Source organism: Talpa occidentalis, unplaced genomic scaffold (assembly GCF_014898055.3).
Source record: "Talpa occidentalis isolate TD23 unplaced genomic scaffold, MPIMG_talOcc4v2.1 talOcc4.3, whole genome shotgun sequence".
Lineage (NCBI taxonomy): Eukaryota > Metazoa > Chordata > Mammalia > Eulipotyphla > Talpidae > Talpa > Talpa occidentalis.
In genome coordinates, this window is record NW_023603184.1 from 17,952,853 (window position 1) to 17,970,965 (window position 18,113).

Genomic DNA, 18,113 nt, shown 5'->3' on the forward strand with positions numbered 1-18,113 from the left:
TCCCAGCTCTTGAATGCATAAATAGATAAACTTAAAAAAAATAACACAGCACTTCTCAATTTCGAGAAATTTTATATATATTTTTCAAGACAGTTATTGTCCACACTGTTCAGTAAGAAAATAGGCCTGAATGTTAAATGATAGATCAAAGATAGAGCACAGAGAGCCTAATGATTTTCTTGGTATTTCTGGAATGTAGGATAGCACTTAGCATTTAGTCAGCATGTAAAACATGCTGGAGAACTCGGTAAGACTAAAATGCATGCAGGAGTTAAGAACATAATCCCAGTCACAAACTCGAAATGCTTTGATCTCTTTGACTTTAGGGTTTCATAGATGAGTCATATGCTACTCAACCACTTGTTAACAAAGAATTTTGGAAACACCTAAAATTTATGCTAAGTACAGTACTAAGGCAGAAATAATTTATAACATATGTCACAAACTTACAAGAGCTAAATAAATATGTACTTATGAACTTAAAAGTATGTGTTCTCCTGCCCTCAAGAAACCTCCAATCTGACTGGGAAGAGTTACACATGAGGGAACAAACTATTTACCAACTGATGTATCACTCAATCAAATTATTCAAGAGATGAGGAAAAAGTTGTATAGGCATTCATATTAAGAAAAACTAACAAAATGATGTAAGAATTATATAAAATAAAATATATTAAACATAAAAAAAGAAAGACTCTAGGTGATGAAATAAACTCTCTTAGGGAAATAAAAGGTAAGGAAGTTAGGAGTTGATTAAGTGGCTGCTGGGAGAAGGAGATTAGGATAGGAATGTCCAGATGGGAGGAGCCTCAAGGAAGGGTATTCCTGATCTTGTCACAGACAACCTAATGAAAAAATATGACTCTTCCCCAATTCCAGGATATAACCTCCCAGAAGACAAAATGGCCAGCACTTACTTGAGAAACAGCCTCTGGAGTCCCAAGTCTTGCCAGTCCCCTAGGAGAGGAGTGATAGTCAACTCATGTTTACTTCCCTGTTACAGAGAAGAGCAGAGCAACTGAGAGCTAGAGAGGGAGGGAGCAACTCTCTGAAACCCTCTTGCAAACTAGAGAAATCATATCATTGAGAAGGGAGAGAAAAGAGAGCTGAATGCTTCTAAATCTTGACTTTGCTCAGCAAAGCACCTTACTTTAATAAAAATGAAATCTTCACAAGTTATACATATTTAATTTACTGATTCAAAGATGAGTCAGAAGAGGAAAACAATAGTTGTGAACCTTTCAGTGGTAGAGAGAGATGTTTGCTAAAGTGTTCCCAAAGCCTCTCCGAGGTCAGACTCATCCTGAAGTTGCAGGAACGCGAAGGATTTGTATTCATAGATGTGGCTTGATGAGACCAGCGTAATCATAATTCTTGTGTAGTAGATGTCATTAATCAATAGGAGGGGATATAAAAAGTCTTACTCCTCCCTCCCAGTGCCAGGAAAGAGGATGGCAGTCCATTTCCGGATGAATGCCACAGCCGGCAGTGACTCATTCTGTGCCAAAATACCACAGGGATGTGAGGGGGAAAGGAAGAAATGAGGACCGTGACAGGCCAAGAAAGCAGTGGCCACCACAATCAATCTAAAACAAGGTCTTTTGTAATTTTTTTTTTAATAACTAAAATCATAAGGGTTTTGCTGAATCAGAGGCCCTTGGAGCTAGAAGGGGCTTCAGTACAAACCCTTCATTCTATATATGAGCAACTGAGTCCCATACGTACCTATGATGGGTCCAGGAGTAGAAAGTGAGTGAAAGGAGGAGCTCTTCATGGAGCAAAATTCCCAGAGAGGACTTCTGCTCCACACTGCCTTTCGTCATGTTTGCACTAACATGGAAAACACCCCAACTAGCTGTGGTCCAGAAATCACAAGTATAGTTGTCGTTGAACTGAAGCCCTTGCCCCTGTAGAAATCATGGTGTGTGGGGGGAGCATTTTGGGGCAGAGGGAAGGGAATTTCAAGGATCTGGAGCTAAGGACAGGAAGTTGTGGTCCAGATTAGCTTCAAAATTTGGCTTATTCATAATCTATTGGAAGAAAGTTTTCACAAATAAATCTCACTAGAGCCGAACTCCTTTCATAACATTGTATGGAATAATGAGATTAGAATATTGGTGCAGGAGGCAGCATATACATAATACCCTAAAAGGAGAATCATCTCTCTTCCCAGAGCATCATGGGAGCCCGAGGCACTGAGTAGAGAAAGGTAGAGGAGAGATCCATGGGTTCCTGTGGCATGTTCACAGGGAAGGAAAGTCTGTGATTTCCTAGCTGTCCCCATATGAAGGTCAACAGGAACTCCACCAAGGGCTAGAGTCTGACTATGCCAAGCCCCAATCCAGATGGAGTTTCTTTTTTTTAATAAATATAACAACATTATTTTTATTTATTTTTATTTTTGTGTAGAAGAAGTGGGGTGTAGGCCAGAGGTGTGGGGGTGAAAGGATTCACCCAAGATAGAGTGGGGAGTAAAACAGGCAGATTAGTTGTCTGAAAGACAACCTGAGGGGAGCAGCGGGTGAAACAGGAAAGGTCTGCTGCGCCATGTGGGTAGCTCCCTGGTCAGGGATAGAACTCAGGCCGCAGTGGTGCTAACACTAAGAGTTAACTTCTAGGTCACCAGGGAGGCCCCAGATGGAGGTTTTACTAATAAACTTGGGTCTCCAAAAGCAGGTGTTTGACCCACCACCTGAGGTTATCACTGAGCTAAATTCTTTCAAAGAGTTCAAGTCATGGACGAAAGTCATTAAATGACTAGGGAAGATTAGATGCAACAGCACAAATGACAACAATGAAAAAAAAGAGTTAAATAATGTTTACTTACTATGTGCTAGACATTGTGCTAAACATCTTATATACATTATAAACTTTATAATGTCTTTTAGGTTGATGATATCTTTACTTTATAGAATATGAAACTCTGGCTCAGGGCAGTGAAACAATTTATTCAGCATAGATAATAAATAAAAGAGCTAGAATTCTAATTCAGGAGCATCTGACTCCAAAGTTGGCATAATTAGCACTGGAGTCCAGCCAAATGCCATGGCCTCCATTTTTACTCCAGGTATCACTGAACTAGAATGTCACAGGCTAGGATGGGATATATTTTCATTCATTAAACAGACTTATCAAATGGCTATTTATAAGGACCTGCACATTGTGGAAGGTGCTTGAACAATAAGATAGACAAAGTCTTTGCCCTCATAAAAAAAAAAAAAAATTAAAGATTTATTTTTATTTATGCATACAAGAACTGGGGTACAGGACAGAGTTGGGGAGGGTAAGAGGATTCACCAGAGACAAAGTGGGGAACAGAAAAGGCAGATCTACTGAAATACACTGCTGAGGGGAGCAGCAAGTGAGACAGGAGAGGTCTGCTGCGTCATGTGGTTCACCTCCCTGGCCAGGGATAAAAATTGTGCTGCAGTGGCTGCAGATAGCTTCATAGCTATCTTATCATCTTAACCCCTTGTGCCACCAGGGAGGCCCCCTCATAAATTTCAGAGCTATATCTGCTAGTTTTTCCCATTAATGCCTAGAGCCCTTGACCACATGTGTTCTTATTCACAACCACTGTATACCTCGGGTTTGAGGGCCCAGTTTATGTATCAAAAACCCACTGTTTCCTGAGAGCATTCAGTCACTGTCCCATGGGCATTTGTCACCATTTATATGCCCCAGTTTCTGAACTGGTGTTCTGAACAGCAGTTTTTCTTACACCTTTAATATATCATATGTCCTTCTGTCAAATGTATTCTCTGGAAATTATAACTTCTTATCTTATATTCACCAATAAGGAAACTGAGCCTTAAACTAAAGAGCTAAGGAAATCAGGAAGAATATCACAAGCAAGAAGTGGTATAACATGATTCAGAGCTCAATTCATCTGACTTTGAGTCCACGCATTTCCTCCCACAGTCATTCCCATTCTGGAAACTGATCGTTATTGGTCATAAACAACAAGATCATAAAGTCACCGCTCAGGGAGAAGAAGTGTGCATAAGAGAGTTTCTTTCACTGACCAGAGAAATTGCATCTATACCTTCTCAAGTGGCGCATCATGCAGGCAAGGTGAGGAAAGCACTACTCTACAGCAGGGGAAACCAGGCTTCCTGGATGCAAAGAGAAGAGACAATGGATCAAGCGCACTCAGAGAAGAGGGGGCACAAGATGATAGCTAATATCTATCTCTGAAGAAATGGTGAACACATCCCCGTGACAAGATGTCAGAGCTTTGTCAGGCCTTTTCTACTCAGTACCCTTCACAAGAAGAGAGCTTTTTGACTAAAGAGATCCACTGTAGCCTCTAAGTCAGGGTACTAAGTTTCAGGACAATACACTTGACTGTTAAACATCCAGTACTCTGTGGCTTCTAATGTTTGTATTTTTTTATATTTAATTATAAAAAAATTATAACTTGGGTTATGTCTCCTTGAGATTCGGGACTCTGTCTTCCATGCCTTTTAATCTCCATAATAAGTAGTTTGCACACAATAAGGGAAAATCTTTACTCAATATTTATTCATTGATTTACACATTGCTCTGTTCGCAAATGCATCAACATATGGAGCCAGATTATGAGATGAAGAGAAATACAGAGACGGTCTATCCATGATTTGACAAGAACGCACCCTACTTATTTAAAGATTTATGGCAACTTGCTCCGTCTGAACCACAGCCACAATGAAGGACTTGGAGGAGGAGGGCATGGAAGAGAAAGAAAAGTTGCACGCACAAAGGCCATGTGTATTTGTGTATTCTGCCACAGGATGAACTGGACCCCAAACTCAAGTCGTCATGAAGAGGCCACATGTTTCTGGATTTTAAACATTTTTGCTTATTTCTATGAAAAATAAACTTTGGTATTGTTTACAAATACAGATGTTTAACATCAAAATAGGAGGTGAGTGAGAGAGATGATCAGTGCTGGAAGAGAGAGAAAAGAGAGCTAACAACCTCCCAACTGCACAGGAGGAAGTATTAAAATTTATATATAAACAGATACATATATCTCTATATACAGATATATATATATCTGTATATAGAAAGAAAGAGATCTTTCTCACTCAAACCTGAAGTCATTTAGCTTTGATACAACTTGTTCTGCCCCATTCAGTAGAATCTAATGTTATGCCTCTCTACAGTGAATTTTACAATGTTGATGGAGCTCAGAGATCTGATTCAATCAGTTCATTATGTAGGTTTAAAAAGAAGGGCACAGAAATATGTATTTTGTCCAACATCACCCTTCCAGTTACTAAAATTCAATAAAGTTTTAGCACAAGTATACTACACACTGGTATATATGTTATAGAGAGAGACACACAAAAATATTGTAAAATAAAATTCAAGCTTTGCCCTCAAGGGGCTCAGATTTGTTCAACTAAGCACTGATCCTACTGTACAATCCACTGGCTAACATTTCTCTCTTTCAGCAAAGATAACAAAGGGATGATTGCCACAGCAAGGAAAATGTTATGAAATAAAGGAAAGGGTAGAAAAAGGTATCAACAAAGACTAAATTCCTTGTAAAACCAATGTGATCGACATCTTCAGCATTTCACTAACCCAGGCTAGCAATTTCAGTCTAAAAGAAGATAGGGTTAGTAGGGTTAATATGCTTCATTTGTCTTTAGTGATCGGCTATTCACACCACATGACCATTTTTATTTGAAAGTGCTTACAAGTCACACGTTTGATAATCCACTTTGGAATTTTGCATGGAATTTAGTGTGGCATTGTTTCATTTACACTTTCCAGAATCTATTTCCACTTCTTTAGCCTTTAGCGAGAACTGAAACAGACTTTCCATCTGAGAAATACATTCAGTCAACAAAGGGTTAAGGAGGGGACCCAAGGGCAAAAGTAGAAAGGTATTGTCGCCAAATGCCAGCAGGGGGCAGCAAATAGCAGTTGAGGATGGGAATGTAGGCTCTACTCCAGTGAAGAATGGGTGGGGAGCTGGGGTACCCAAAACACTGTAGATATCTCATTGCAGAAAATGAAATGGAAAAAAAATCAGAAAAAGGAGACTCAGAGAGTTTAAGCTGTGCCCCCAAATCATAATGTAGATAGTGGTGGAACTGGAAAGGTTAAATTACATTTATTACACTTTACGAAAAGTATGCTAAACAACTTAGAAATATTTTCACTAAAGGCAGTTAGACTTTTTTATAAAAGTTAATCAGTGTGAAGGACTGACTGTTATCTGAAAAACCAACTTTTCTGGAACAAATCCATTATCAAGTTCCCTATTTAAGTGAGGTTTCGTTGAACTAAGATTCTACCTGTGTGTACAAAAGTGTGCTATTGGGGGATGGTAGAAGGGAAAGGTAGAGAGAGAGAGGTATGGGGAGAGGAGGGAGGAAGAGGGAGAGAGAGGAGGAGAGAGAGAGAGAGAGAGAGAGAGAGAAAGAGAGAGAGAGAGAGAGAGAGAGAGAGAGAATCTACCCCAAACATATATTCCATAGTCTCCTTAAAAATAAGTCATTCTTAACCAAAACGTGCCCATAGCCCACACTTCATTTGAACTCTAGGGTGAATTTCTTTAAAAAGTTTTATGTGAATCCATTCAGCAACTTTGTCACCTACATCAGGATGAATAAAATAAAATTTTCCATTCTAAAAAAAGCCTGCAATGATTTTTCTCTCCACTCTTCTAACTTAACAAATAGTGGAGGCTAGAAAGTTCAAGGCTGGCAGGATCTTAGCTCTCCTGGAAGAAGGAAATCCATGCCAAATATTCAGGAAAACAATGGTTAAGTATTTTATAAATTATTAAAGATTAAATTATAGGTCTCTGCACAGGTAGAACACTTCCTTCTTGGTGTTGCAGGGACCTTTTATAAAGTCAGTTCTGCTGGAGTATTCCACGGTTAGGGTATCAGCTATTCCAGTAAGACCAAAGTACTACTAAAATAAAAGGACAGAGATATTAAAAACAAATAATTTTAGGAAGGGTTGTCAATTGCGGATTTGCTGTGATAAATTGCCCTCATTTGGTTTCCTGAAATTATGAAAGCAGAAACCTCTTTGTCATTAAAGATTTAGGGAGCTGTGGAGAAGGAGCAGAGGTGAAAGGGAATTTGAAGTTGTTCAAAATAAATCCTCAACTTGCCCTTCTTTCCTGGCTCTTTCCTCCTGGCCTATCACAGCCAATCCTTCCTCACCGATTTTGTTCTTGAGTCCACAAGTGTGAAGCTCCAGCCCACAATATACACACAGTGTTCTCTCTGGTAAATTCCAGAAACTCCTATTCATATTTCACAGGCTAGTCTAAATGCCACCTTTTCTGGAAGAATTCCTTGATTTTTCTGAAACAAAATAACCACAGGATTCTAAACATATCTCTGTTCTAATACCCAAAACAGGTTATTATAATTACCTGTATATGTTTTCTCTCCAGTTAACTGTGACCTCTAACACCAGAATGCTGTCTCATGAAACTCTGTATTCAACTTTAGAGTATATGGTGTGCCACATAGAAGGTACTTAATTAATACAATTGATTTTATTTCAAAATTAATGAACAAGTGATGCCCTAGTAATCATTTTAAGTGTATAGCAACACACATTCTGCCAACCAATACTTCTCTAACATTGGTAAGATTGTGTATTTTTAATATAATGTATACTAATACTCAAATTTTTTTTTAAGATTTATTTATTTATGCAAGAACTGGGGTACAGGTCAGATGTGTGGGAGGGTGAGAGGATTCACCAGAGACAGAGCGGGGAACAGAACAGGCAGACTGACTGAAATACACTGCTGGGGGGAGCAGCGGGCGAGACAGGAGAGGTCTGCGGGCCCTGTGGGCATCTCCGCGGCCAGCTGGGATCAAACCGGCACTGCGAGGCTGTGGACAGCTTCATAGTTCTGCACTCAACTGCCTGCGCCACCAGGGAGGCCCTAATACTCAAATATTTTGAGCAGATATCATTGCTGGATAGCCTCTCAAAGATGAGTCTGCTATCTTCTTGAAAATTCTGCATTTTAATATTTAGAAGACTGAGGTGAGCAAATGAAGCCAAAATAAAGAATTTAGTTACATATGAGGACATGACTAGAGAAGCAAGAGGAACTTCTTTTGCAAATAGTCTAGAGTCCCTATCAATCTGCTAACATGAAGTCCTTGTGTCACCAGACTCATCTCTCTTTAGTTGAACTGACCATGTCCTTCACATGCCTTGCTTACTTCCCTGTGTCTTTTCACCTTCAGAACTTTATTGCATTTACCAGGTTGCCTCTCTAGACTTCCTCTAGTACAAATGAAGGGTTCAGGAAATAATGAAGAAATAAATGTAAATGAATGACTAAGAAGAGTTTGGAAAATGTGGTAGTGACTCCTCTGTTCTCCAGTTAGGATTGTTATCTTGATCTTTGAATAAAAGTGCAGTGAGTGGGACTTTGGCAAGCACTGAGAACATTTGCCAGCAAAGCTTTAAAATTGACCTATAGAACTAGATCAACCAGTTGGAAAGTCTTCAATGAAAAATAGGTGTGTTAATGAAAACATAATATTGGCCAAAATAAACTAAGCCAGGACCAAGAAGTATGATAGACTGCTTCTTGATCAGGGGTGAATTTGGGGAAAGCCATTCACATTTCTGAGCCTCAAAATTCTTGCATATTAAAAAAGAGCTAATAATAGTCTTTTCCGTAAAGTTTATTGTGAGCTAATTAAGATAACCCATGTCGGGGCCTCCCCTGGTGGCACAGCGGTTGAGCGAGGCTGCGCACAGCCTCTGCAGTGCCGGGTCCCACAAAAAAAAAAAAAAAAAAAGATAAACCATGTCAAGTAAATAGCACAATGCCTAAAATATAGTCTACACACAAGTCTTATTAATAACAACAATGATAATAAAGCTCAATTCTGAGAATGTTATAACTGGCCCATCCTACAGAATGAGGTACATTGTTTTAATGTGATAGCCTTCAGAATCCTAATTTCAATTTCCCCATAGCCAATTATTGTGGGATCTGCTATACTTAAGGAGCCTCTTATCCTTATTTTCAACTTTTTTCCATTCAGTGAACATGAGTTCAGTGACACGGGTATGGAGATTGAGACAAGCTCTTTATTTTCTATCAAATGGGATTCCAATCACCACTCTCTCTAATTCATTCCTCAGATAGAAGCTGAGATTCTTCACTAGCTGACATTGCTCACTGGGTTATAGCTGGGACAACAGTAGACCATACGCAGAGAGATTTTGTCTGATACTTAAAGCTCAAACACATTGGAAAGATCTCCCCAGGAAAAAATAAAAAGATTGTCTATATACTTATTCAAAACTTTCCTTGGATCGAGGACTATGGTCCCATAAATTGGATTTGATTGGCAGTGACTATCTTCTTCCTATTGTGAAATTTGATCACATTTTCCCTTTACTTGGTTTGCTTCAAATATTTTGGATTCAAAGAAACTAATTCTTAATTAATCTATTTCAGGAAAATTACTGACTAAAAACACCTAGACAAAGGTATACCTCAAGTAGAGTATATAATAGGTTACGCACTGTTCTTACACATTTAGTGTAGTTGTTGCAAAAAGAAAAAGAAAAAATAGACTGTCACCCACTTAACTGAAGAGAAAAGAGCTGAGCTTGGGAAAGCTATGGCTATTCAGAAAACTGTTACTTCTGAGGAAATGATGGATTCACCTCCTAAATAAACTATCTTAAATATTGGGGCTCATGGTAGGGTTTTTTTAAGGGCATCTTGAGAAGGTGAGTTTAAGCTGGTTGACTTGACTAGTCTGTTTCCTCTGTTATCTTTAGCTGTTTGTTTTTTGCAAGCTGGAGTTGTTGCACTGGGCTAGTTGTGGCTGAATGGGTGGTCTGGGTCTTATCTTCACGATTCATCTGTCAACAAAAACTCAGAGGGAAAGCAAGTTAGTGCCTGGAGGTTTGCTTAAGGCTTTTGCAAGAAGTCAATATGGTGCAGGTGATTTAAGGGACACAACAAAGTATTTTAAAGGTTATTATAATGGCTAACTGAGGCAGAGGCCTTTTTCCAGGTTTATACTTTGGTTTTACAGTTTCATAATTATAAGCATAGCATACAGGAAAAGACCCAACAACCACACGCTATCCAGCTGAATGGATCAGTTGGTACTCAGTTGCATATAACAGATCAGAACAGATTATAGCAGTTTAATAAAATAGGATTTTGTTATTCACCTATAATAACAAGTCCAAAGTAGGCAGCCTAATGCCCATGTGGTCCATCAAGTGTTAATGCATGGCCAAGGGACCCCCGAATGTTAAGAGGTACATGCTCTTTAGCAGATTCAGCCATCCACATGCACAAAGGTAAAGGAAACAGATTCTTAGTGTGAGAGAGTTTTAATAGCATTGGTGTACATAGAGAGAGAAGGAAGAAGGAATATCAAATAATAGTTTGAAAAAGTTCTCCAATAAAACTAAAAAAAATCATCCAACTCCCTCTTAGCAAATGCCCAGTCAAGCATGTGTGGCCCAATGCAAGGCCATTGAAGCCCAAAACCTTGCCACAAGTGTAAGTTGCATCTGGCAGGGAACCACGAGGAAGGGATTAGGCAGATCTCAAAGAGATGGGGCAGAAGAGAAGACTAAAAATTCAAAATATAGTACATCAAGATAATGGCTGCCCAAAACCTTGCCACAAGTGTAAATTGCATCTGGCAGGGAACCACGAGGAAGGGATTAGGCAGATCTCAAAGAGATGGGGCAGAAGAGAAGACTAAAAATTCAAAATATAGTACATCAAGATAATGGCTGCCATTGTCTTTTACCCACATGTCTCTTTCAAGTGTCTCTACATGTCTCCTCCAAGTCCTTCTTCATTTGTGTCCCACCTCTATTTATACATCCATCAGACCCCTTTCCAGCTGTCCTGTACTCTGAAAGTCTGGTTCATGGAATGCTGGGACTTGAAATCCAAGGTGATTTCATATAAGGGGGGGTGGGAAAGTTCACAACTATTCAATGCTCCTCTCTGATTTCATGGAGATGTATCTGGAATGATGTTGGCTTGGAGATATGTTGGGGTCAGAGAGTGGGGACCTGGGATTGCCTCAGAAAAGATTTATCAGAGCTCCCCTTTCAGCGGCATGTGGGGAAAGTTTCCCCTAGTGAGTTTCCTCCTCTCCTTCCAGGCAGAGATGTTTAGTATCATTCAAAAGAGCAGGTCTGTTATAAAAAGGGACAGGAAGTCAAGGATGCTTGCACAGACACAAGGGGGCAAAAAGAGCTGCCCCCAAAAGGGACAGATTTGTTAAAAAAGAGGCCTGCATTGTCACAGGTGGGCAGCCTTGGGAGAAGCGCTGCCTCTGCTGCTTTGCAAATAGAGAAGGCTGGCAAAGAGAAACATCTGCACAGTCACAGGGAGGCAGGAGAGCTCCTGCCTTTTACCATTTGCAGAGTGTGCACTAATACAGTCTTCTCTTTGGGAGGGGTTTGTACCTTTGTGGGATTGTTAACTGTTATTATATTAACTATGTCTAGAGCCTCCCTGGTGGTGCAAGGGGTTAAGCAAAGCACTATGAAGCAATCTGCAGCCTCTGCAGCACGAATTCTATCCCTGGCCCACCAGGGTGCTACCCACATGGCACAGCAGACCTATCCTGTCTTGCCCGCTGCTCCCCTCAGCAGTGTATTTCAGCCAGTCTGCCTGTTCTGCTCCACACTCTCTGGTGAATCCTCTCACCTCCCCACACCTCTGGCCTGTACCCCAGTCGTGTATGAATAAATAAATAAATCTTTAAAAACAAACAAAAATTAATTAATTAATTAATTATGTCTAGGGTTGGCACCTAAGGATTTGTATATATAGATATATATATTTGATCTGACTAGGTACATTTGAAAGGACTAGTGATTCTTTACAATGGCCCTCAATATGCATATCCCCACCTCCCCTACACTTCTGGATACTTTACTTTTTACAGCTTATTTAATGATTATGATTATCACTTTCTTTAAAGATTTATTTATTTATGCATACAGGAATTGGGGTATAGGCCAGAGGTGTGGGGGTGAGAGGATTCACCAGGGACAGAGTGGGGAGCAGAACAGGCAGATCTACTAAAATACATTGCTGAGGGGAGCAGCTGACGAGACAGGAGAGATCTGCTGCACCCTGTGGGTCACCTCCCTGTCTGGGGACAAAACTCATGCCACAGTGGTTGGAGATAGCCTGATAACGCTGCGACTTTAGTCCCTGTGCCACCAAGGAGGCCTCTATGTTTGCCATTTCTTCACCCACCTCTAGCTTCTGGCCTTGTGTGAGCCAGTTTCTGGCCTTGTGTTACCTCCTTTCCAAATTTTCTAGTCCTAGCCTCCATCATGTAACATAAGGACTTCTTCAAAAGCTATAGCTCATTCTGGACCCTTGCTCCACCACCATAGTTTGTCCTCAGTGATTAAGAGATGAGAAGAGACTGGAGAAGTCTACCTAATAGCCAAATCATGCATATTTTCATTTTTAGCATTGTTAAGGACTTTAGATTTTACCTTAAAGCCAGTCCCTTTCATGTCCATGCCAGTCATTATTAACCAGTTGTGGCACTGAGCTTTTCAGAATCCTTTTCAACACAGTTCTCTGGGTAGTCAATAAAAATGAATAAGAACAGCAATAAAGTTAAATTTATAAAAGTTACTACTCCCAGTACAATTTTAGAAACATCATTTCACCTTATGCCTATTTGACAGATGCAGAAACTGAGGTTCACTGAATAAGAATGGTATTTTTCTTCCATTTAGGCATGAACTAAGAAAAATAGCTCCCTGATTATTCTCCTAAGATGACAACTCTAAGTCCTTGAGTACATCAATTCTAGTCAAGGGTCAAATGTCACAGTTCTGACCAGCTGGGAAATACAAAGTCAGATGACATCCTGGTTTCTGTGTACTTCAAACTCAATAATTGTTTGGTCAGCTAATACTTGAGTTATTTTCTTTTTCAGTTTCTAAACATAATAGTGTTCATTCTATTCCTTCCTGTCTTAGATAAGAGATTTTGTTGCCCAATTGAGCTGGATCATTAAGGAGCCTGAGTTTATTTGTTCATAACTGGATGTGGGGAATAATGGATAAATGGATAGCACATCTATTATAGCTAATTATGTCCCATTTGGGATGATAGAAATTTAGTGCCTCTCATGAGATTCAAAATACAAAAACTGTCTTGCAGGAGTAGAGGTAAGATACTGTCCATGCCTCCAAGGTATGCATGCCATGAATGACAAGAGAATTATCTGGAACCTTTGTAGTTAGAAAATTGGTTAAGGCAAAGTCAAATTAAAGCTTGACTTTACAGGGTTTAGATGTTGAACAAATTCTTAATTATTGCAGTGTTGGGAAATGCACGGACAGGGTTTGAATGTTTGTCCTAGTGATTCCACACCCTCTGCTCTAGCCCTTCTACCATGTGGCTGCTGGAATACAACTATCATCTCTGAGGAATAAGATGCCATTTTTAGTCATGATCATTATGGTGTTATGGGAGGCAGCACGGACTAGAGCCAGGCTCTGTGGCCAGAAGAGTTTGCATTTGATTCTCAGCCTTGCTATTTATAAGCAGAGTGACCTCAGGCAAGTTGCTTAACCTCTCAAACTCAATTTCCTTACCTATACAATGCTAATTATGCTTATCTGGCTGATGCCAAAAGGGACAAAATCTCTTATCTAAGAAGGTTGCATTAGATTAGTGGTCAGATTTGAGGGTTCACAAAATCCCTTGGAAGACTTGTTAAAATATCCGGTGCTGACCCCAGGGTTTTTGATTCTTCAGGAATCAGGAAAGGGCCCTGAGAATTTTCATTTCTTGTAAGTTTCTTGGAAGTGTTGGCTCTGCTGGTCCAGGGGTCACACTTTGAGAACAGAACGCTTGCAATGTCTACATTGTGCCTTGTCTCTTGAGTAGCTTAAGAATAAAAACTACTTAACTAATATGAGTTCATCAAAGGCAAACCCCTAGGGGCAACTGGAGGGACAGTAGATCCTGAAAGAAGGGGCCTAGGAATGCAAAGACAGCCACAAAGCCCAAAGAAGGGAATGTGAGGAAGATCAAAATCACAGCAAATACCTCTCTGGTCAAAGGAAGAATCATGACTGCAGATCAGTTTCCAAATGGTTTTCTAGGCAGTGGCTTTTATTATCCTTCCCTGAGCACAACAGGCCATCTTTATCACCTCCCATTCTGCAAAGTACAGTCATGGACTTATCTCACTTGTTCATTTCAACAAACCTAAATGCCAAGAACACCTATGGAATTTCAATTTTATGAATGTGTACACTGAGACCCAAAGAGGTTAAAAGATCTTCTCATTGTCCAACAGTGGAATTTTAGAACTTAGATATTGAGTTTTCCAACTCCAAATTCATTTCCCCCTCTCTATGATGATTTCTTAGCATCCCTCCGATGAAATGTTATGTCCAGTCTCTGAGCAAAGTCTCTTTGCTGAAATGCCAGTAAAAGTAGCCTTTGAACAAAGGCTGGTGTGTTCAAATTGTGGCCTTAAGCTCACGCATCCCTCACACCTCAAGACAATAAGGATGCTTTAGTTGATACTTTGACTTCCAGGCCTGAGCACTGGCCCCTCTTACTTGCTCAGCCTCCACCCAGATGGAGTTCAATGGTCTGGGTGCTTCCTGGAGCAGCATTGGGATTTTCCGGGATCCGGTCGGCCTGCTTTCTTTTTCATAACAATCACTCTGTGAGGATGTACATGCAGCTTTCTCTTTGCATTATTTAAGAGATGGTTTCCAGTAAGGGAAACAGTTGAATTCTTAGTCTCCCGGTGATGCTCGTTTTAGGATTTTCTAACTTAAAAATAAAATGCTTTTTCCTTCTTCACTCATTTATTTGCTGAAATGCCAGTAAATGGTATCAGTGCTTTTCCCAAACTGAAGCCACTGCTGTGAAAACATGGGGGGATTATCTTCCAAGTTGCCCACATTCTTTGTACAGTATCCCCCATGAGAAAATACCAGCTCGGGGCTAGTCCGTGGTCATTTGCCCACCAAGAAGGTTGGCCTTGTAAATACCAGCTAGAGTGTATGGCTCCTGCATCCTTCAGCACCTAGCATAAGGATGAGTAATAAACCATTTTAACCTTGGGAGAATATATAGTCTTCAGGGAGCAGATTTGGCAACCTCTGTGTATTTTACATAAAATCTGAAAGAGGAACACTTCACTGTCAGTCTCCGTAGTGTCAGAAACTGCAGGAATCCACACTAGCTTATCCTTTGTTTTATGGGGAAAATAAATAGACCTTCTATCAATGAAAGAAGCCATCCTAATCACTTCAGGCTTTCTGTATTGTCATTCTATTTCAAATGTTTAGGACTTCAATAGCTAATTCTTTCTCTCTCCCTCCCTCCCTGTCTTCTTCCCTAGTTCCTTCACTTCTTCCTTCTTGCTTTCCTTCATTTCTTTCCTTTCTTTTAGAAATGAACCCCACTCCTTGGTTTTCTCATCATGGATCAGGGAAGCTGCACACTTCCATGTAGTCTCAGAACACCCTCAGTTCTTACTAACTTTTCTTCCAGCTGGGAGACACCATTCATGTGGCAAGAACGTCACTGGTGCAGCTCTCCTTCCTCTCACTGGCAGCTGGAAGAGCAATTTAATCTGATAGTATATTTAAACAATTCAATCCCCTTCTCTCTCTCTCTTTCTTTTAATTTTAAAAGATGAATAGGAAGTAGGATGTATTGGCTGGCATAACTAAGGAGGGGCAGTTCTGAGGCCTATGAGCTTAGGGGCTGCCATTTGTCTTGGGCACCACAATGACAGAAGTATTTGACCACATCAGAGATGATGTGCTTTTCAGACACTGTGTCATCAAATTCATTTATATTAAACTTTGGAAGTACCACTGCATGGACATATGGATATTCTGATGGCCAGGGAACTTGAACTTGACCTTGTGTAGGATCTCAATCCTGTGTTCCTTGTTCTGAAGCTTGATGTGGATAGACATGATGACACGATGACTGGATCAATGTGGACCCTGGCCACTGTGCCTTGGGACTTTCCAAAGGCACCCACTTACCTGTCTACAGCCTAAGAGTGAGGACGACATGAGGTCAGGCATGAATGTTCACTGGAAACAGCTGTCTTTAAGGTTCATTAGGGCAACCCATACGAGCAGACTGATACGTAGCCAAGGATACTGCTGTTTGCAGCCACTGCACCCTGAGCCCCATGGGGCAAAAAGCATGGTTGGCTTAATTGGCTGCAGATTGCTCTCCTTGTTCTTTTGGGGAACCCATCAACTTGCAGAGGACATGAGTTCAATGCTCGCTGTTCCTATAAGCAGAAGCCTAAGTTGTACAGAATTATCTATAACTACATAATGTCTGCTACCTTTAGAGTTTAATATAAAGAAACCCATTCACAAGCAGGTATAAGTTACATTCTCTAAAGTTGGCTTTCTCAACTATAGGGATATTTTGGTTCCTATCTGTTTTTTTTTTCCCCTATTTCTCAATATTTTCAGAACATGGGTGGAGAAGAATGTTATTATTTATTGGACTCTTTTAAGTCCCAATGAGTACTGTTTATTTCTATTTAATCTAAAAGATTCATATGTTATTTAGTCAACAGATACATTTGTTGAGTGTCAAATCTGTATCATCATTGTGCTGTACCCAGAGATACAAAGATAAGATTCTTTCTCTCAAAGAGTTTGTGGCCCAGGAGAAGGGACCCCATAAAACAGGGAGTTATTTCACACTGTGATGTTTGTTATAACAATCAAAGTGCATACAAAATACAAAGGAGACTTAGAAAACAGAATCAAAATAAATATGCCATGATCGAAAGGAGGCTGAGAATCGACATATATTCCAAGCAGAAATCCTAGAGTCAAGGTTTCTTAACTCTATAATTTTCTTCTCCCCAACTCATAATCTAATATTCTTTGGCTCTCTCCTTTTCATAGCATGCAAATAAGTTGTTGGGCTCAGCATTCTCAGCTCTGAAGTCAGGCAAACTTAGGTTCTGGCTCTGCTTCTTTTTTTTTTTTTTTTTTGGACTTTGGCTATTTTCACTTTGTCTTCAACTTAACTTTGTCCTCTGGAAAATAGAATTAAGTAGCACCCATCTCTTGAGATAAATGGTGCTGAAAGTATAATAATCCTTTTGTGTTTAGCTTGATATCCAGTAGAGTAAGTGTTCTCTAGATATTACAACTTTTTTATTAACATATTGCTGCTTATTCACTATTAACTCAACAAATCTTTGAGCACATTTTATATGGTAGACACAGTTCCTGTGTCCGAGAATCCCCAGTAAATATACTGGATTCTTCCTTTTCTCTTAGTGCCTACTACAGCTTCCCAAGATCTGGGTGTAGGAGATCTTTTTCTCCTTTGAATAATCTTCAATCATTGTAGGTAGCTTAGACAGAGTAGTAGATGTGAATTTGGGAGCTTTCAAATAGATTTTAATCACAAGTGACTGATTTTCATTTAGGGGTGCTTCAATCTGGGAAACTTCCATCTCCATACAGTCTTTAAGCCTTTGAGGCCATACTTTCCAAATAAGATGTCTTCTCCAGCACAATTTTACTACTCCAGAGACTTCTGTGTAAGAAGTGAAAAGTTTCAAGGTATGACACCTCACTTCAGAAACTTCCCAAAGACATATTTAAAACTGTTCGACTGTTTAAAAGGTAGCTTGAAAAATGTTTAATAGGTAGCTTGAAATGATTATTTACTCTCTAAAACTCTTTGAAACAAACACCTGCCTCAAAATTCTTACTTTGTTATAACCTCCAATCCTACAGTATTATGTCATAATCTTTACCCAAAAAATCAAAAGACTCACCTTAAATCAGAACCACAAACCTCTTATACATCCCAGTTCTGACCTTCCACCTTGAGGCATTACTTTAGCTCTGTCCAGGGAATAATTTCTTGCAGCAGTAAGAAATAAGTTTAGTTTTGTTTTACCAATAGGTTTTTTAGGCAGTATTGACATTACTATAGAATATTCAAAATTGGACTCTTTAATCATTACTTCATCTTTACTTCTAACTATAGCACTTTGGGCAAATGCCTAAATTTTTGTCAGTCTGGGTCTCCTGATGGGATATTATACGAACAAAATTAATTTATA

At 39.7% G+C, this 18,113-nt stretch overlaps 1 non-coding gene across 1 annotated transcript; it reads right to left on the reverse strand.

The window, feature by feature from the left end:
• Positions 1-16,103: 16,103 nt before the first annotated feature.
• LOC119256434 (small nucleolar RNA SNORA70) lies at positions 16,104-16,233 on the reverse strand. Its single transcript, XR_005127767.1, has one exon. It is a non-coding gene; the product is annotated as a small nucleolar RNA SNORA70 (small nucleolar RNA).
• Positions 16,234-18,113: the final 1,880 nt, after the last annotated feature.